The following is a 21,719-nucleotide window of genomic DNA, read 5'->3' as shown; positions in this document are numbered from 1 at the left end:
CCTCTGCAATCCCTTCACAAGAATAAAAAAAAAAATCTGTATGGAACACTAAAGTTAAATCAGTGTTGGATAAAATTGCCCCAGTGACTACCAGAAAGGTCAAGACAGTTCGAAAATCTCCTTGGTTCTCCAAAGAGCTATCTCAGCTGAAACAGAACTGCCAACACCTTGAAAAGCAATGGAGAAAATTTGGCAATGGAAAAAATGGCGCTAAGTGTGATTTTATAAAGGGCATGCACCCTTTAGAGAATCACACTTAGCACCAATTCCTGTGCCTAATTTTAGGCACCAGCATTTACACCGGCTGAAATCTGGTATAAATGCTGGTGTCCAAGTTAAGTTATCTAAGGCCGTGTTCTATAACCACATGAACAACTTTTTGGAATGCACTGGCATGCCCATGGCCACACCGCCTTTTGAATTACACACAAGTAGAGTTAGACACCATGCCTTGCCAGATGCATGTACAAATTTTAATGAGTGCCAATTCACTTCAATAATTGGTTGCTAGCACCCAATTATTGATAGTTAAGGGTTTGTTATTCAATTAATTTGCATCCATTCAAATTTGAAGCAGTACACAAAGAGCAGAAAACACATCTTCTAGTGTTGAACAAACTTTATTCCACTCAGTCTCAAACACACATTGCCCAATGCATGTTTGAGACTGAGTGGAATAACGTTTGTTCAACACTAGAAGACTTGTTTTCTGCTCTTTGTGGACTACTTGATATTCTTTTTTTTTTTTTTTTGGGGGGGGGGGTCCACACAAATGTGGGCTTGCAAATCTGAGTGCCATATATAGAATCCAGGGTTATGTGTATAACCCCCACCCCCATACTAGATCCAGAAACTCCTCCACCCAGGCTCTGCGTTGAGTCTTATGTACTGCAGCAATAAAGTTTGATTGTTTGTTCCATCGCTTGTTAAGCCTTCTTCCTTTTCCCGCTTTCTGTTCTGCAGCTATACATCCTGTGTAACATAATAAACAACATCTTGGTATAAATTTTACAATGAAAGTAAGCAAGGGAGATAGTCTGTAATTTGACAGTTAAAATATGTTTCTCAGATTTATTCAATAGACTAATTAGAGTTCCAAGGACTAATTTAGGGGGGTAGTTAAGTGCATCACACTAATAACATGCATCATTTGCCCCTTAATGAGCACTAAGGGAAAGGGGATGGGATTTGATATACTGCCTTTCTGTAGTTACAATCAAAGCAGTTCATATATTATATACAGGTACTTTATTTTGTACCTGGGGCAATGGAGGGTTAAGTGACTTACCCAGAGTCACAAAGAACTGCAGTGAGAATCAGACCACTGCAGTAGCTATTCCTCCATTGAAGTAATGGCAATAATGTGTCCTTTTGGTTTGTGCATTTGTTTACATTAACATAATACACATCTTGTTACTGTAGGATACATAGTGATGAGATGTAAAACATGTAAATACATGCAAAACATCTTATTGCTATGCAAACTGAATAACTTGCAATGAACACTGGGAGCTGACATTTTCCTGGGCTGCTTCTTAAAGGGGCAGGCAATCTAAGGTAAATCTCCCCCTTCCTGTTTGAAGCCTTTCCCATCATGATCCACCCCCCACAAAGACTCCTTAATCATAACCCCCCCCCCCCCAAGGAGCCCCCCTTTTCCAATAATGAGCTCTAAACTTCCCGTAGTCTCATCATGACTATTTTTAGTAATATCTAAGTTGTAGGGGGTTCAGGACAAGAGTAATTCCTTCTCAGTGCTGGGTTCAAAATGGTGCTGATAACCCTTGGCAGTAGTCTCCCAGTACTACTGCTAGGATTCAAGCTGCAGATTAACTGCAGCCCTGGCTTTAAAAATACTCAGCTTAAACCTATAGAGAAAAGAAAAAAGAGGCATAGAAAAGACTGTCCAATTATTTTGCATGTTAAAGATAGAAGTAAACAGGGCTTAATTTCTGGGGGAACAGGCTGGAATGCATTTCCATCACTTCTTTTCAGACTCCAGAGCAGTAGGAGTATTTGCTCCAATCCTTCCCTTCAGGAAGCCTGCAGGGAGCAGGAGGGGAATGAATTGAGCATGGAGCAGAGGAGAGAACAGTCACTTTGGGGCCCTTTTACTAAGGCGAGTCAAAAAATGGCCTGTGCTGGTGTAGGCGCATGTATCGGACACGTGCAGGTCCATTTTTCAGCGTGCCAGCAAAAAAGGTCTTTTTTTTTTTGGCCGAAAATGGATGTACGGCAAAATAAAAATTGATGCGTGTCAATTTTGGGCCTGAGACCTTACCACCACCCATTGACTTAGCGGTAAGGTCTCACGCATTAACCAGGTGGTAATCATCAGTGCGCATACACTGCCAATTACTGCCCGGTTAGCGTCACGTGGTAGAAAAAAAATATTTTCTGCTGCACATATTGGATGCATGTAAAAATTAGAATTACTGCCAGGGGCATGCGGTAGCTGAATGGTAGTTCTACTTTGACATGCATTGTACACGTATAGGCGCCTATGCGCCTTAGTAAAAGGGCCCCTTTATTCCCTAATTCAGTCCTTATTTTCCTGTTGTTGCTGCCACTGGCTCACCTGCCCCCTCCCCTAGCTCCACAGTTTCACTTCCTTTGCTGCCTACAAATTAATCCCCGGAAGTAAAATAACATCAAATGATATTATTGAAAGTTTAAGTGAAGATTTTGTCATTGAAAAAGTATTGGCTTCTGTACCAAAAGACAGCAAGCACGAAATTACACTTTCAGAGAAGGAAGATGCTGAAGCAGTACTGATTGGGTCAGACAATAAAGAAACCTTATTTGATTCTGTTATTCTATATTCAGACATAGCTGTTGCATCATTTATGTATTTACCTGCTTATGCTGAAGTAATTGAAAGTAAGTTATTTGCCTCAGGTGTTTCCCAAATGTCACTCATATACAGGAAGATATATCTAGGAACTAATGTTGTTGATGGAATCTGTTTTTGCATTGTTTTCTCCCGGCGTTTCCTCCTTGCCATATTGTGTTAACGTTCAAGCTGTGGAAGTTACTAAATATTTCAGTCTTATATAACAAAAAGGCCAAAAATGAATTTCAATTATTCATGTGTCCAAAGATTGTCCCAATTTGAAATTCTTTTACTATGATGAGAAAAGACACAGTATTAAAATGAATGAAGATACTAGAAGGCAAGTAATAGAAAATACAAGAAAACTGAATTCAAAAATTCAGGAGAGGAATGGGAACAGTGGATGTAACTTATTGCTTAGAAATTGTGTTAAGAGTGGAGGATTTAACATAGGAGCCTGTTCACTAAGTAAAGTTTTGCAGTTACCATATGCTAGATGCAAAAATTAACACACAGTAAGTGCAAAGCGTCTGTTCACGCTTTCCAAAAATACTAGGACTAGGGGGCATGCGATGAAACTACAGTGTAGTAAATTTAAAACAAATTGGAGAAAATTCTTCTTCACCCAATGCGTAATTAAACTCTGGAATTCGTTGCCGGAGAACGTGGTGAAGGCCGTTAGCTTGGCAGAGTTTAAAAAGGGGTTAGACGGTTTCCTAAAGGACAAGTACTAAATGGACTTGGGAAAAATCCACAATTTCAGGAAAACATGTATAGAATGTTTGTACGTTTGGGAAGCTTGCCAGGTGCCCTTGGCATGGATTGGCCGCTGTCATGGACAGGATGCTGGGCTCGATGGACCCTTGGTCTTTTCCCAGTGTGGCATTACTTATGTACTTACTAGTAAAAAAGGCCCGTTTCTGTTAGAAATGAAACGGGCGCTAGCAAGGTTTTCCTTGGAGAGTATGTTTCAGAAAGAGCGTGTGTGTCAGAGAGAGAATGTGAGAGAGAGAGACAGAGTGTATGTGTTTGTGCGAGAGAGAGAGTGTGTGAGAGACAGTGTTTGTGTTTCTGTGTGACACTGTGTATGAGAGAGGGACAAAGACAGTGAGTGTGTGAGTGAGAGTGTATGTGACAGACAGAGAATGAGTCACTGCGTGTGTGGTGTGAGGAACCCCCTCACCCCCTCCCTCTCCCCTGCCCCCTTGCAGCCAGGCATGTGCAGTGACCTTCCTCTCCCCGTGTTCCCCCTGCAGCAACCCATGTCCAGCATCCCCCTGCAGCCACCCATGCCCATCAACCCTCCTCTCCCCCTGCTGCGTCCTTCCTGTCTCCCGTGCTCCCCCTGCAGCCACCCATGTGGTCTCAGGCCCCCCCTCAACATCCCTTCTGTCCCCCTGCAGGCACACATGTGCAACGTCCCTCCTCTCTCCCCTGTCCCCCCTGCAGCCAGTCATGTCCAGCGACCCTTCTGTCCCCCTGCCCCCCCTGCAGCTACCCATGTCCAGCGACCCTCCTCTCCTGTGCAGCCACCCATGTCTGAGGACGCTCCTCTCCTTTTTCCCTGTTCCCCCCCTGTGGCCAGCCATGTCCATCGACCCACCTGTCCCCCCTGATGACCACCAACCCTTCTGTCCCCCTGCCCACCCTTCAGTGTCCATCCTGTATCCCCTGTCCCCCTTGCAGGCACCCACCCATGTGGTGTGTGGAGCCCCATCCCCATCTCCCTGTTCCCTGCCCCCCCTGCAGCCACCCATGTGCAGCGACCCTCCCCTCCTCTCCCCCTGCTTCCTTCCAGCTACCCATGTCCAGCGAGACCCCCCTCCCCCCCACCAGCTGGCGCAGCACCCAAAGAAAGGCCCTTGCCCCCCCTTCGCACATCACCCGACCCCCCCCCCCCACCGTGGCACATCACCAAGCCCCTCTCCCCTCATCAACCCCCTCGCCACCCGCAACCGCTAATACAAACTGTGTCCGGTGGCTGCTGCTTCTGTTATTCAAAAACAATATGTGTAGTAGAGGATCAAAAAAGTACAATATGTTGCAATAATTATAGCGGGTAAGTCTCATATAAACTTAACGGCTGGTATCACTTCACTCCCTTAGTGAACCTCTTGCCGTATCGATATTGTAATCATCGACTTTTACCCCCAACCTACCAATACCTCAATTTTTCACTTTCACTCTTTTATTCTTAATATTATATAAAAAATTCAGGCAATGTGTTACTTATCTTGACTTTATCTCAAACGGGTGTGCTCACGAACCCCGAGAGGTAGCCTGTTTCGCAATTCTTGCTTTGTCAAGGGGGAGCGCTTCACCTCATGTTTGATCGTAACACCTCTGTTATTCAGCAGCAGCAGCAGCAGCCTGTACATAAAGAAAACAAACAAAAAAAATCCTCCTAAAACGCACCTCCGTTGAGAAGTATCTCACATTGGCTGAAGTCTCAGCATGCGCTCCTCCTCTCCCCTCTGACGTCTCGGCGTTTCTCCGGGGTCTTCCGGCAGGGGCACTGACGTTCATGGGAGAGGAGGAGCGGCTGCAGAGACGTCAGCCAATGTGAGATGGTTCTCCACAGAGGTGCGTTTTAGGAGGCTGCTTTTTTTGTTTGTTTGTTTTCTTTATGTACGGGCTGCTGCTGCTGAATAGAAGCAGCAGCAGCCGCCGGACAGAGTTTGTATTAGCGGTCGCGGGTGGCGAGGCAGTCTATGTGGGGGGGAGAGGGACTTGGTGAAGTGGCGGGGGAGGGGTTGGGTGATGCGGCGAGAAGGGAAGGGGGTAGGGGCTTTCTGATGCCCCGTTGCAAGGGTTGTTGTTGCGATGCGGCGGGAGGGGGCACTTAGAGGTGCACCGTCGAGGCTGTTTGTGTGTGTGTGTTTGTGTGTGTTTGTGTGTGTGTGTTTGTGCTTGTGTGTGTGTTTGTGTTTGTTTGTGTGTGTTTGTGTGTGCGTGCTTGTTTGTGTGTGTGTGTATGTGTGTGTGTATGTTTGTGTGTGTTTGTGTGTGTGTATATGTGTGTTTGCGTTTGTGTGTTTGTGTATGTGTTTGTATGTGTATGTGTTTGTATGTGTGTGTGTATGTGTATGTGTGTGTATGTATTTGTTTGTGTGTGTGTATTTGTTTGTTTGTGTGTGTTTGTGTGCATGTGTTTGTTTGTGTATATGTGTTTGTGTTTGTGTGTATGTGTTTGTGTGTGTGCTTGTGTGTGTGTGTTTGTGTGTGTGTGTTTGTGTGTGCTTGTGTGTGTGTATGTTTGTGTGTGTGTATATGTGTGTTTGCGTTTGTGTGTTTGTGTGTGTGTTTGTATGTGTATGTGTTTGTATGTGTGTGTGTATGTGTATGTGTGTGTATGTGTTTGTTTGTGTGTGTGTATGTGTTTGTTTGTGTGTGTTTGTGTGCATGTGTTTGTCTGTGTGTATATGTTTGTGTTTGTGTGTATGTGTTTGTGTATTTGTGTGTGTGTGTTTATGTATGTTTGTGTGTTTGTGTGTGGGGGGGGGTTGCGGGTGGCTTTTGTGGTCGTGTGGTTGGGGAGTTTGCCAGCAGTCTGTAGCAATTCCTAGGCAGGGGGAGGAGTACGGAAACACTCCCCCTGCCTGGGTCGTTGTTTGTTGGAGGGGGTTGCCAGTTGGTAGGGGTGCCTTTATGGATCCCTTTACTCTCTGTGTTCCGCCCTCGAGGGCGGGGCAGAGAGACATGGTGAGTTGGATGGCTTCACCACCATGAACCCATGAACTGTTTAGGGATTTTGCAGATGGCTTCAGCAGGTTGTCTTCAGAATGTTGAGGTAGCGTTTTATGTACAGATGGGGCGTGGCTGAGGGCGGGTCTATGAGTGAGGGTGACTGGTCCTAGCCTATGAAGACTACAGGATTTTTGTGCTTCTCTGCCTTGGAGTGAGCTTCAGAACGTTCAAGGTGGGATTTATTAATATAAATGTAATAACTGATGGGGGCATGGCCAGCAATTTCCCTTCAAAATGTTGCTGACTGTGAGACTGTATGTAGTGTATTGTAAGACTAACACTAAGGGTCAGAGCTGCCATTCTGAACTCCAGCTGTTCACAGGACAGGAACAGCCAGGGATCACTCCTGCTCTGTCACTAACTCACCAGGAAAACCCCTGGTAAGTACTAGGAATATCAGGTGGATGAGGGGATATTGAGATGCCTCTTTGTGAAATGGGAGGATGGGGTGATATTCTTTGGGGATGATGTTCTTCATGGGGGCTTATGTTCTTCAGCGGGTTGGAAAGGTAAGTGCCTCTTTGGGGACTGGGATGGCAATCAGGGGGTAAGAGAAGGTCTGGATGCTGATTGAGGCTGTAGTTACTATACTAGTAGCAAAGGAACACTTCAAGCCTCTCCTTGAGGAGGTGTTAAGCACACCCAAGCTCCTTGCAACTGTGAGAGCTGGTGAATGGTACCTTACCATACACTAACTCTCTGGGTTGCCCACACCTATTTTCCACCCATACCCTACCAGTTTACACCTCATAATAGGGCATGTAGTTAGAACATAAATTAGCATGTACTTTCATACCTGCGCTGTAACAGGTATCACCTCATGCAATAACAATATACTAATTCACACATGTGAACAGCAAGTCCATAACGTAGGCACCTGAAGAGCACCTGGTAGAAGCTTATTCCATGAAGGAATGTAGGTACTTTCTTTCTTTTATAGAATACTACCCTAACTGGGTATATACATATTTAAAATTTAGGTGTGAGCACTTAAGCCAACCATAAGTTTAAGCACTCAAGTGCATAACTTACAGTATTCTTTAAGTTAACTATGTAAATTTGAGCTCCGTCCATGCTCTACCCAATCTCTACCCATGTGTACACCCTCTTTCAAATATGCAGAATAACAAAATTCCCTACAAAATTTCCCAAGTCATGTTCATGCACTGTCAATAGTTTGCACGCTTCTGAAAGAGCATACACTATACTAATTGGTTTTCTGCCAGGTGCTTGTGACCTGGATTGGCCACCATTGGCAGGGCCACTGAGAGGGGGGGGGGCAAAATTCCCCAGGCCCGGCCTCCAAGGGGGGCCTGGTGCCAGAGTCTCTCTCTCTCTCTCTGTCCTTCTCCTGATGGGCCCCGAGTGATCGGGTCCTGACAGGAGCAGGAGAGAGAAAACTCTGGCACCGGTCCCCCTCCAGCGCTGCTCTTCGCTTGCTTCTACCGCTGTACCGAGCGGCTGCTTTTCCCCCTCGGGCGCATGCTCAGTTTTAAAAAAAATCAGCCGCAGGGGGCAGGGCAGGCATGAATTGAAGAGCAGCGCTGGATTCTTCTGCTGGTGGGGCATCGGGATTCCTGCCAGCCCCAAGGTACCTCAGTTGCGGCAGTGACTTTCCTGGGGGTAGGGGGCCGGAGCGACGACAATCCAGGGGGCAGTGGCAACTGAGGGCCCGGCTCAGTCTCTCGGCGGCCTTGACTATTGGAAGGAGGATACTGGGCTAGATGGACCATTGGTCTGACCCAGTATGGTTATTCTTAAGTTCTTAATACACACTCTTTCCTTATAGTGCATATAATGCATGTGTGTGTACATGAATAGTGCACACATGCATGCACTATTAGGAAAAAGTGTGCACTTTTGTGAATTGTGTGCACTTTTCCAGATGAGTGTGTGTACACTTCTTAAAAATTGCTCTTTCTGAAAGAGTGTGCACATTTTCTGAAAAAGCACACACTCTTTAACAAAATTGCTCCTGTGATGACGTAATGAAACAGGAATGCTGAAAAACAAGGTAAATGACACATGAAAAGTTTGGGACTGCAAACCTCTAAATAGCATCTAGGTAGAATTTTGTCATTTATAAACCTATGTGCACACTAAGTGCTATTATTCTAAACATATATATGCCTAACTGTCAATCACTGTTCCCTCTAAGATGTGTGGGAACCCTCCACTTACAGTCCTGCTAGTGGGAAAGGGGGGGGGGGGGGGTACTGTTTCAGCATCCTATTTTGAATAGTGAGGGACAGGCAACCTCTGCAGGACTCCAGGGAACCTGCCTGTCCCTAGTGATTGAAAACACAATATTGAAACCCAATGCAGTTGGAGGATTCCCACTCAGCTTAGAGGGAACAGTGGTTAGAGTTACCATATGGCTCCAGGTAAAAGACAGATTGAGTAAGTCCAGGTTTTATTTCCATTGAAAGCAATGGGAGTAAAACCCGGACTGGCTCAATAGAATTACCCCCCCCCCCCCTAACTGCTTAGTGCAAATTAGTAAACAGGCCTCATAGATGTGGAGTGTGAAAGAAGAATGAATATTGGAAAAAGGAAGATAACATGCAAATAGAAGATAATGTTGATTAAAACCTGAAAAGAGGCTTACACAGCAAAAGTCAAGGAGGATGAATTAAGAACTGAACATGTGCAAAATGATTTATCCTGTGAGTCAATTACTTCAGAGGATTATATGGGGAAAGTTACCGAGGAGCCAATAATAATGGACAATCAGAAGGCAGTTGATAGTAATGAGCCTGACCTTTCTGTGTCCTCTAATGAGGTCTGTGAGGGGCAGGATGCAAAAGAAAAGGGTGAAGCCTTACAAGGATTGTGGACAGAAGTGAAATATGTCAAATGCAAAAATTAAAGCCTGGGGTTGTCTAAATGAGGAGTAGATATATTGAGTAATTTTATAACAGGTTACCTAGGTGGGGGCATCAAGCAGCCACAAATTTTAACCTATTTTATAAAGCCACATAGGTTCCTATTTGTCTTTATAAAATTACCCCATAAAAGCAACAGAACTCATGGCTATACTGAAGCTATGCACATCTACACCAGCTAAGGAGCTGGTGTAAATGTACTCAGGGATGACTGTTTGCATCACAGCAAGGCCCAGCACAACAAGATTCCTAGATAGACCCCTCATGTGATGTTCCTCTTCATATCCCTTATAGCAATTTCCAAAAGACACCCTTGCAGATGATACTATCCTTAAGCCAGAATACCGAAGAGGCTGATCCAGTCACTAGCCTACTGCTCATGTGTAGAGAGGAGGGGGTTGTAGAGCAACTGTAGCTGTGAGAGCTCCACAATAAATTCTCACATTCTATTACACATTAGGAATCTTAGAGCTATTGGTGTTTTATAGAGGAGGGTCCTATAGCGTACAGGTGATTGTGGGAGCTCCGGCAGAGACAGGTGGTGCACAGATATATTTCTTTGGTAGGGGAGGGAAGAAAGCAGGATAGGCTTGAGAAATAAAACTTGGATGTGTTTCCTGTATTACCTAATAGCTTTGTAACCATTACATATGCTATGTGCCACTCTATTTTACAGTTCAGATGATTATGTGGAGGAAGAAGAGAAGGAGGCAGCACCAGGGCTGCTAGACCTCGAGCCTAAGCCCCTAGATGACTGACAAGCAGCTGGCACCCCACTCCTCAAAGACCCAATGCTGAGGCTAGAGGAGAAGGACAAAGAGGTACAAAAAATGCCGGTACTCCCTCCCCTGAAGTATGTCTCCCTGGAGGTTGAGGTTCTCCACCCTTGAAGACTATCTGCCTCTGTGCTCTTGACCCCCTGTAGTTGCTGGACTCACAGGCCCAGGAAGTCCCCAGGCCTGTGGCCTGTGTGGGTGACCATGAGGCCCAGCACCCCTTGGTTGCTCTGTGAGATCCTGCAGCAATTCCAGGACCTCAGACTTTACTTGCTGCCATCCCTTACAGCCTATATCATGATATGGGCCTCATGCCCACCAAAACGGAGGGCATTATGGCAGAGCTACAGGTCTTCATAGAAACAGCTTGGGACATGTAGCTCTCCCCCTCCTATGACCACTAGTCCTAGCTGGCCCTCACAGAAAGTATGAATCAAGGGCCATTGGCCCTCATTGTCACATAGCTTTCTGCACACAATGCAATATTCTTATGAATCAATGTATTGTAATACTTTGAGTTAACAAGACCACAAGTACCTTCTTTCTTTGACATCTCCTACACTCTCCCACCCTCAAGCCACAGAGCAAGAGCACATCCGGTTCCTTAGCTGTGTGTATATGTTTTCATTTGGCAAAGCAACCAAAAACTAGACACACTCTATACTCATAACCAGCTACCTGTTAGGACTTTGCTGGGAAGGTCAATTGCTGGTGAGCCAGTGACATGTGCAACCTCAGACATAGCTGCACAGGATTATGGCATCGCTAAGACCACCTACAGACTCTCTCAGTGTTTGTCAACACTAGCACCTTGCCCTTCTCTTACCCTCTATCCTCTCCTATTCCACCACAGATGTTGACATGTTCAAACATCTATAGTAACCTGTGTACGATGACACACATACCATATGCTTTACAGCTTGTCTCTGCTTGCAACACACTTTATTGTCAAGATAATTTATAGCCAGATGCTTAAAACAAACAGATACACACATTTTTTAGTATATCACCGTTGTTGTGACACTCATTGTAATTATGCACCTTCCCAGATCTTACAAAATAATCATATTGACCTTGCCAAATATTGAATACAAAACAATACTGAAAGTGATGGAATCATTAAAGAGATTTATAAAACTTTGAAAAGCAGATATGACCAATACTTTACTGGAGCCCTATAATTCTCCTAAATGCAGATTATAAATTTTGGAAAAAGTGTGATCAATAAGATAAAAAAATGTGTTTTCCTTCATCATTTTCTCATCAATAATAGGCTTTGTTCTGTTTCTGTGAGTCTGACATCCTGCACGTACAATGTGCAGGACGTCAGACTAGAACAAAGCCTTGCACGGGATTGGGAAGAAGAGGACCTCGGCTCGGCTGGCGGGGGTTGGGGTCCCCCGCTAGCAAAGGTAGTCGACGGTGGGTTGGCGGCAGGAGGGGGGTCGAGAGGGTCGTCGGCAGGGGAGGGTCAAAGTTGGTGGCGGGGGGGTTCGGCAATGGCGGGGGGGGGTCAAAGTTGGTGGCAGGGGGGTTCAGCAATGGCGGGGGGGGGGGGGGGGTCGGCGGCGCCGGGTGGGGGGCTAAAATGTGCCCCCCTCACCTCGAGCTCTGGACCCCCCTCCCGCCGAAGTCTGGCTATGCCCCTGGTGTGCAGTGTTATAGAATAGTACAGATCTGCGTCCAACTTGCATGCCGGGATTTACACCTGATTTAAATTGCTGTAACTCCTAGTGCCCAAAGTTGAGAGTGGATCTCAGCACTATGTGCTGTTCTATAAAGGGCACTGATCCCAGAATGCCCTTTATAGAATCCCTTTCAGTGTCGATTTTTTTTCAGCACTGAAATTTGAGTACCATTTACTGAATCCAGCTTTTAATGTGTATTAAATGGTAAAAATTCAGTTTTATTCATTTAATGCAGGCTAGTAGCTATTCCCCCCCCCCCCTCTAAAGGAATAACGAACCCATTTTCCCCCTTAGAGTGGAAATTGTCAATGTGGGCTACCTGTAAGATATACAGTACTAGTTTACTGTTAACCCCCACTTATGTTTAAGTAGGTCTCATTGTATAAAATGGGACCTGTGCTAAAAAAGCCAAGTTATTGGTAAAATAATATGATAACTCCATCCCTTAATGTGCATTAAATGGCAACATTGTGCATCATCTTACTATAGCACATGTTAGCTTAAGGGCACATGATCCCACTCAGATTTTCAGGATTACCACAATGAATACACGAGAGAGATTTGCATATAATGGGTCTCTGCTATATGAATTTTATGCAGGCTACATAATAATGAGATGGAAAGCATGCTAAACACAATATTATTATGTAAATCAAATAACACAGCTTGTGTTGAACTTTGCAAGCTGTGTTAAAAAAAAAAAAATCCACTTCAAAGCTGGCATTATTTTTCCTGCCTGGGAGCATCAGGCTGCTAATATGTGGCTTGATGCTTCTGGGTGCCATTATATATGTGCTAAATAAAGTGTCCCAAACATTACTTCTTCATTGCTTCATTGTAACGTGCACTGTAACCAAGTATTTAACATTTTTTTAAGCAACAGGGACCATCAGATCTTATAGCAACTCACACCATAGGGAACTTTCTGTTCCTTTTTCAATTAGAAATGGTTGTGGTGCAAATCTTCATCTAAGAAATAAGATGGAAGAGTTAGAATATATTGCACTAAATGAAAAATTAGATATAATAGGCATCTCTGAGAACTGATGGAAGGAGGATAACCACTGGAACCCTGTCACACCAGGGTATAAATTATATTCTAGTGATAGGGTAGATTGAATTGGTGGAGGGGTAGCATTGTATGTTAAGCAGGGCCTTGAATCAAATAGATTGAAAATTCTGCAAGAAACAAAACACATCTTGGAATCCCTATGGATTGAAATTCCATGTATAAAGGGGAAAAGTATAGTGATAGGAGTGTACTACCATCCACATGGGCAGGATGAACAGACATATGTAGAAATGTTACCAGAAATTAGGGGGGCTAACAAACTGGGGAACACAATAATAATGGGTGATTTAAATTACCCTGATATTGACTGGGTATATATAAACTCAGGGTATGCTAGGGAGATAAACTTCCTTGATGAAATCAAGGACTGCTTTATGGAGTAGTTGGTACAGGAGCCAACAAGAGGAGGAAAAAATTCCAGACTTAGTCCTTAGTGGAGCACATAATCTGGTGCAGGAGGTAATGATGATGGGGCCACTTGATAACAGTGGTCATAATATGATCAGGAATCACTCCTAACTTTAGTTGTAGCTATTTGCACCAACTGAAATGTGGTGTAAATCATCACACCTAAATTAAGCGTGCTTCCCACGTATTCTATAAATTACACATTGTTGCCGATGACCCTCCCGTTTCCATGACCCCGTTTCAGACTCACGCATAAATGTATGTGCACACACTTTAATTAAAATCAATTAATGCTAATAATTGCTTGTTAGGATGCCAATCAATGCTAATTGTCTCGTTATTCAATTAAGTTGCATGTGCAACGTGAAGCACCATATATAGAAGCTGGGAATAAATGTCAATTTGTGCACGCATTTTTGATAGAATTTTGGGGGTAACTGCATTGCTGAAAAAGCATATTCATCAGCGCTATCAGCACTGCACTAAAAAGCTGGTTCAGCACAAAAGAACTCTTCAATACCTCCTGAATGCTCCTTCTGAAGCACCCTATTAAATTAACTATACCCTAAATTCATGTTCAGAACCCCTACCCCCACCCCTGATATCCCCCACAAATACTCATTCTGAAACCCCCCTATCCTTCCAACTTCTTACTAGGGGTCTCCCTGTTTAAAGCAGATGCTCCTGCCCGTGCAGTTCCAATTTTTTTAAAAAGCACCTTGGCATTGCTGATCCCGAGTGGAGGAGTAGCTTAGTGGTTAGTGCAGCAGATTTTCATCCTGGGAAACTGGGTTTGATTCCCACTGCAGCTAATTGTGACTCTGAGCAAGTCACTTAACCCTCCATTGCCTCAGGTACAAATTAAGTACCTGTATTAACATGTAATTCACTTTGTCACCACAGAAAGGTGGTATATTAAGTCCCATCCCTTTCCCTGATCATAGTCATGTGTAGTATTCACCACCCAGCTGAATATTGGCCCCTTTATTTATTAGACCCTGATTTGTGACTCATTATGAATTAATGCCTAAAGATAATCTATATTTGGTACAAATATTAAGGAATTTTTATTGAATTCAAAATTGGAAATAGTTATAAAGTGCATTTTAACACCTCAAAATGGTTGTCTTTCTTTTTATATCCTTCTTAACATTTGCACAGTTATTGAGAGGATGTTGACATCAGTCCACTGGCAATATTTTTCAGCTGCTTACAGTAAAGAGAAATGCAGTTGTTACTGGAAATGTTCATCTGAAAAAATATGAAATGTGTTTTAATGCATTGAAGGATAAATAAAATTTTCAATGGTTTCTGCATAATTTTTTAAAATTATCACTAAAAAAGAAACATCAAAAATGACAGGAGAAAACAACTTAGCGAGTCACTTCGTTTGCCAACAGAAGATTATTATTATTATTATTAGCATTTGTATAGTGCTACCAGACGCACGCAGCGCTGAACACCTGATACAAAGAGACAGTCCCTGCCCAAAAGAGCATGAATAGGAGTTCTGGAACTGGCCATTGACATCTTGTCATGCAATCATTTAAAGAGCAAAAAATAAAAAGGCACAAAAACTGCTTACTGAATAATACCAACAAAGAGAAAAGCAGAAAAGGTTAAGAAATTTATTGGAACAATACCTGACGTGGCCACGTTTTGCCCTCAGGCTGCGTCAGGGGTAAAACTATAAAAACAAAATATAAAACCATATATAACCATACACATGCATATACATAATGAATTACCCATAATGAAATATAGACAAATCACATATATAATATAATTAATATCCAAAATGTTTAAAATCACATATATAATTCATAATAATCAATTTTAAATCAACATGTATAAAAACCAAATAAAATCAATAATATTGACATATTGTAAAGAATAAAATATAATAAAACATATATATTCCAAACATATGGAGGGGGGAGACATAAAGAGTACCATTGTACATACCTAGTAGGAGTGAATCTAAAACATATATTCACTCCTTAATTGTTCCTAAAAACAGTTCCCAAAAATGTGTTCTCTCTTCTGCTCTGAGAGTGCTGTAAAATTCAGCAGCATTATGGAGTTACAAGTTATGATTTAGGTGTGGTGGCTGGCTTTACTCTTAAAGGTCAAAGTTCAACTCTCATCCTGTGATCAAATATTTAAAGGGGCAGCAGTACTAACTATATAGCAGAGTTCACCATGATTCTATATTATGTTTAAAGAAAAACCTATCTTAACAATCTATAAGTTACCTGTCAGCATGCAACCATATCTTAAAGGGGCAGCAATAAAAACAAAACTTCATTTATACTCCCATTGTATATATTCAGAATAGTGACATATAACTTATAAAAAATATTATAAAAAGATGGAGTAATCAATTTCTTGATTCAATCCATATGGTTTCACTGTGTTAAATTTAAAAATAAGTCTTTGTTCTGCCTGTAATAGTAATTTATTAATGTCTCCTCCTCTCCAATGTGTTTTAATTCTTAGTAATACAAGAAATTTTAATTCTTTAAAAGAATGCGAAAAATTATGCATATGTTCTACTAATGGTTTCTCAAATGAGTTAGTTTTAATTGCACTCTTGTGTTCAGCAATATGTTTGTTAAATGTCTGTATTGTCTTGCCAATGTATACAAGTCCGCATGGACATATTACTGCATACACAACCTGTGATGTCTTACAGTTTGTGTATTGTCTCAGTTCAAATTTTTCTCCTGTATTCGGATGTTCAAAATATTTTGTTTTTAAATTCACTGAACAGAATGAGCAATTCAAACATAGGTAATGCCCCCACACTGGATCTTTTCTTGTATATACTGGCAGTACTCAGATTCTTATTCCTCTTTTATGCTATCATAAGTTGTTTCCCAGTAAAGCATGGTATATTCTAAATTAGAGACCAATGTTTTCTAAATATTTTTATGATATCATGTGACACATGATCAAAATAGAGTGTACATTCAATCCTACGTCCTTGGTCTTCAAAGTGCTAGTGTTGGCCTGGAGGAGATTACATCTTAGATGTTCTCTTGATTTAAACATCCCTTCCTCTACATATTTCTTTGGATATCCTCTCTCTAAAAATCTATTAGCCATTAAATTCATTTGTTTATTACAGTCCCCTGCCTGAGAACAGAAATTTGCCGAATGAGAATAGTGAGCATAGTCTGCGGGTCCACTTACATTGTCAGTCTCCGGCCACTCTCCTATGCAGAATAAGGTGACCCACAAAATGAAAGTCCAACACCAGAACTGCCTCAGCAGCATTCATAAACCTGCAGGACCAAGCAAGAACAAGACACACAAAAGCTTGAGCTGTTGAAAGGTCACATTACCAAACAAACATGTTCTCAGGAGTTAAAGCTCCCATTCAATGATTCCAACCTGTCTACATATTTGGTGGCATCTGGCACAGCATCAAAGAATTGTGTGTTTCCTTCATGTATGATTTTGAACTAAGTCAGATATAACAGGCTAAAACGAGCATGCATTTTCATCAAACATGAGCATAGTGGTGAGAAGGACCTCTGGGCCAAAGACACTTTTGTGGAACAGTCCTGTAAACAAAAAAATGCACTTATTATTGTATTCCAAGCATTTTCCAGACCTTAGGGCTTGCACAATCTCCAACTTGTGGCTATATTTCAATACTTTGAGAATTACCACCTTAGGACATTCAGTAGAATCCTGCCCTTGCCCTTTGCGGTGTGCTCTCTCAATGTGAAGTGGCCCTGCAGCATCTGTGAGCTGAAATGAGGTTGTGAGGCAGGTCTCTAAAAATCTATGCATATCTTGATCTAGAATCAATTTAGGTAAACCCACAAGCTTTAGGTTATTTCTTCTTGAGTGATTCTCTAGGTCTTCTATTTTTTATTAAAGTTCACTAAGTTCTCCCACGACGGTGACCAATCATTTACTAATGCTTGTAGGCTATCCTCCACAGTCCTGACTCATTGTTATACCACCTGAAGTTTGGTGGTGAGAAATGTGAAGCGTTGTTCTATGATATCAAACTTGACCAGTAGAAACTGCAATTGTTTGCCCACTGTGTGCTCCATTGCTGCTCTCACCTCTGCTGTTATTTCTGCTGTCCATTCTGAGCTAGGGGTGGGTGAGGGAGGCACGCTTTTGTCCAGCATCTTAGAATCATCAGCTTGGCTCCTTTCTTATCTTTTTTAGTAATTTTAGTTGCCATATGAAGGTGACTGGAGTAAAATGAGCCTCACGCCAAAGTCCTAAAGCCAGCCCAGATAATTTAAAGGAAAAAAGAGGGTCAGATCAACCCGATTAGGTGCCGATTAAATGGGAAGAATCAGGAGCAGTAATTTGTGCTGCCTCACTGCTCCATGATCTGACCAGAAGCCAGATCCAATTAAATTGTACCTGCAAAATGTGCATGTGTCCAAATTTGAGCACGCAATTTTGAGTGCCACTTATAGAATTTGGGGGTATGTGTAAATAGAGTACACTTTTCTTAAAGAGTGCATACTATGGGGTGAATTCTATATATGGTGCCAAAAAAAGAGCTATTTTATAATCCGTGCTTAAAGTTAGGCACAGTTTATAGAATAGCGCTTATGCCTGGGAATCACGCCTAACTTTAGGTGTGACCATTTGCACCAACTGAAACATGCTGCAAAAGCATGTGACTAAATTAGGCACATGCCCCCCTCATTCTATACAAATGTGTGTAAATGTAAGAAACACCCCGTTCCACCCAAGACCCTCCCATTTAATTAAATTGCGCATGTAAATTGAGCACACTCCCAGATGTGCACATGCAATTTTTGGTGACTTTTATAGAATTAGGGGTTACGTCTAAAGAGAGTGTATACTTCTTAAAGAACACATATTCTTGACAGTGTTAAAGGGCCCCTTAATATTGGATCCATTAAGATATGTGTAATTCAGCATTTTTCCCACTATTTAATATATTTACAAAATCCTTACTACTGACATATTAAATCCCTTAGTATAATTCAGGTTTTACAATATTACAGCACATATTTCTGTGTGTGTATGTATTTCCTACCGGCTAATTCACAGCAAATCTTAATATTTTATAATGTGCACTAATTCATCATGGATAAATCGGAATGTCCAGATCCGTAGAACAAAGATAATGCTATAGTTGGATGTATTAATATTCTCTTTCTTGCAGCCTTTAGGGTTGTAATTGCAATCTTGGAGAATGCTGGAGTAAATATGTTAGTATCTTTCATCTCCTTCCACTATTTCTCGCAGATTGCTTGGAAAGGAGTTTGAGAAAGTTATATTCTTCATTCAGTTCAATTCTAGCCTTTATAGAATTGATTACACCAGCAGAAAAGAGTGGAGATAAGAAAATGTGTCAGGGAAAAGTTGAAAATGCAATTTTGCCCTCAAAGACAACCAAGTGATCAAAGCATCCTGGGAGCTCATTAGGAAAAGAGAGGCTAAAACATAAGGCTCAGCCCTGTCACTTTCTGTTCTCTTACACTCTCCCTTGTCCTTGATATTCTCTTTCACTCCTCTCTTTTCTTCCCCTCCATTTCCTTTTTCTTTGTTATTTTTAAAAATCTTTTTGCAGACAAAGTAAAATATACCAGAAACCATAAGGTTTTTCAGTTGTGCCTGCCCAGTGAAAGTGAGTACTGGGAGAAGCATACCTTATACTGTATGCATTGCAGATGTACAGTTTAACTTGTGTGTCATAAACTATAAAAGGCCAGATTTTTAATTACTTAGAGCCCCTTTTACCAAGCTGCAGCAAAAGGGGGCCTGCAATGGCATTGGCGTGTGTTTTTGATGTTCGCTGAGGCCCCCCTTTACCGCAGAGGGTAAAACATAGGTCCTTCCTTTCTTCAGGAAATGGCTGTGTGGCAAATGAAGCACTTGCCATATGGCCATTTCAGGAGGGGGGGGGGAGCACTTACCTTCATTACCACCTGATTACCGCCATTTTGTAAAAGGGCCCCTTAAAAAATGCCTACAATATTTGTAATAAGACAAGCAGTATGAATAAGGTTCCCTAAGGCCCCTGTTTACTAAGCCACACTGTAGGCACACAAACATTTTAGCATGGGAATATAATGGGTGTTTCCATCGTTAGCGCACACTAAAAAGTTAGCATGCCTACAGCACGGCTTAGTAAATAGGGCCCTTAGGGAACCTTTTTTCATACTGCTTTTCTTATTGCAAATATTGTAAGCATTTTTTTACAGTGGTTTTGCACCAGTTTCAAAGTGAAGGTACTTGTGCATGTTCAGTGAAAATTGATGAAGGAAAAAGTAGCTGCAGACATTTCCATCTCATCTTTTTGTGGTTTAATAACGAGTGATCTTTTAAAAATGTGAAAGTATGTATGATCTTGCAATTTCAGCTGTAACTCTCAAGAATGCCTCAAATGCAGGTCAACATATGGGGCCAGATTCTGTAAATGGCATCTAAAGAATAGGTGCATCCAAAAATAACGCTTAGCACTATTCTATAAATCATACCTAAAGTTAGGCGCAGTTTGTAGAATAGAGCATAGGGCCAGGGAATGTGCCTACATTTAGGTGCGGCCATTTACCGCCACTGAAAATTTGGTGTAAATACCCATGCCTAAATATAGGCGTGTTCCCCCGAATTCTATAACCACGTGCGTAAATTTGAGGAATGCCCTTGACGTGCCCACACTCCTCCCATGGCCATGTCCCCTTTTCAGCTACATGTGTTAGAATTTATGTGGACTTCTTTTTAGAATACATGTAAAAAGATGCAAGCATAAATTCCAATTATTGTCAGTTAGTGCTGATAATTGGTTATCTGCCATTTAACACCACTGATTGGCTTATTAGTTAATTAGGGTGTGCATGTAAATTGGACACATGTCCAATTTAACCTGTGCAACTCACCCACCTTATATAGAATCCAGGGGATGTTGTTTGAACTAGATGCATACTTTTATTCACATACATCATCGCCATGATCATCACTATCATCATGATTGACAATGATCATCTTTATTTGATATACTGCAAGTTCATTAGGTACATCCAGTGGCGTAGGAAGGGGGGGTGGTGGGGCGGTCCGGCCCGGGTGCACGCCGTTGGGGGTTGTCGGCGCCTCGCTGGTTCCTTGCTCTCTCTCTGCCCCGGGGCAGAGAGAGCATGGAACCAGCGAGGCGCCGACACCCCCCAGCGGCGTGCACTCGGCGGATTGGCTCTCCTGCCCGCCCCTCACCGCTTTCCAGGAATGTTCTCGGGGGGGGTTGCGCTATGGAGGGGGGAGGGTGCGCCGCGCTGCACCCTGGGGGGGGGGGGTACGCAGCGGCGACCCGCCCCGGGTGTCAGCTACCCTCGCGACGCCACTGGGTACATCTAAATGGTTTACAATATAATTCAAGGAGAAAAAGGGAAGGCCAACACATGAGAATAACATAGGACAGTACCAGAGAAGAACAAGAAGTATGGGCAGCAGGAAAAGCACTGTTGTTACTTAACCCTCCATTGCCCAGGTACAAAAAAGCATCTATATATAAACCATCCCCCTTTTACTCACAAGAATGGTTTTGGAAAGTGCCCTTCTTATTTCAGTGGTAAATATTTTAAAGTAGGGGGCATAGACCACTGTGTTTACAAATCATCTCCTGGAAGCACATTTAGCACAACCTGATTTTCAGGGTTACCACAATAAATATGGATGCAATGGATTTGCATACAATGGATCTCCAGTATATGCAAATCCATCTTATCTTTCACATATCTCCCAGGGTAGATCTTTGGAACACTCTTCCTTTAGCTCTTCATCTTGCAAGCTCATTCACTAAATTAAAAATGGACCTTAAAACATTTTTATGTATCACATATAGTCCATGATATGTTGCTGCATTGCCTACTGAGCGACAGGCCAGAGGGTCAGTGCACTAGCTCTGAAACTCTCAATCGTTCCTCTTTTTTTAATTGATATGTGTTTCTTTTCCATCTTTGCAACTTATGTAATAATGTAAACTGTTCTGACAGGCCAGTGCTCAGAACTCTGGCATTGTATGGAACAGCACACAAGCAAAACATAAAACATGCAAATGATATTCACACTGTTTCACTGAAAGTAAGAGAGAAGAACATGCTTGGTGCATGCGCACATGAGATTCATAGTAAGCACAGCTCTTTGTGCTCATGTGCAAGGCAAACCTAAATGTGGGCAGCTAAGAGCCTGAAAAGCAGAAATGACCAGGCTTCTTTTCTTTACATTTGTACCCTGCACTTTCCCACTCATGGCAGGCTCAATGTGGCTTACATGGGGCAATGGAGGGTTAAGTGACTTGCCCAGAGT

Source organism: Microcaecilia unicolor, chromosome 10 (genome assembly GCF_901765095.1).
Source record: "Microcaecilia unicolor chromosome 10, aMicUni1.1, whole genome shotgun sequence".
Lineage (NCBI taxonomy): Eukaryota > Metazoa > Chordata > Amphibia > Gymnophiona > Siphonopidae > Microcaecilia > Microcaecilia unicolor.
Note: the sequence above shows the minus strand (reverse complement) of the source record.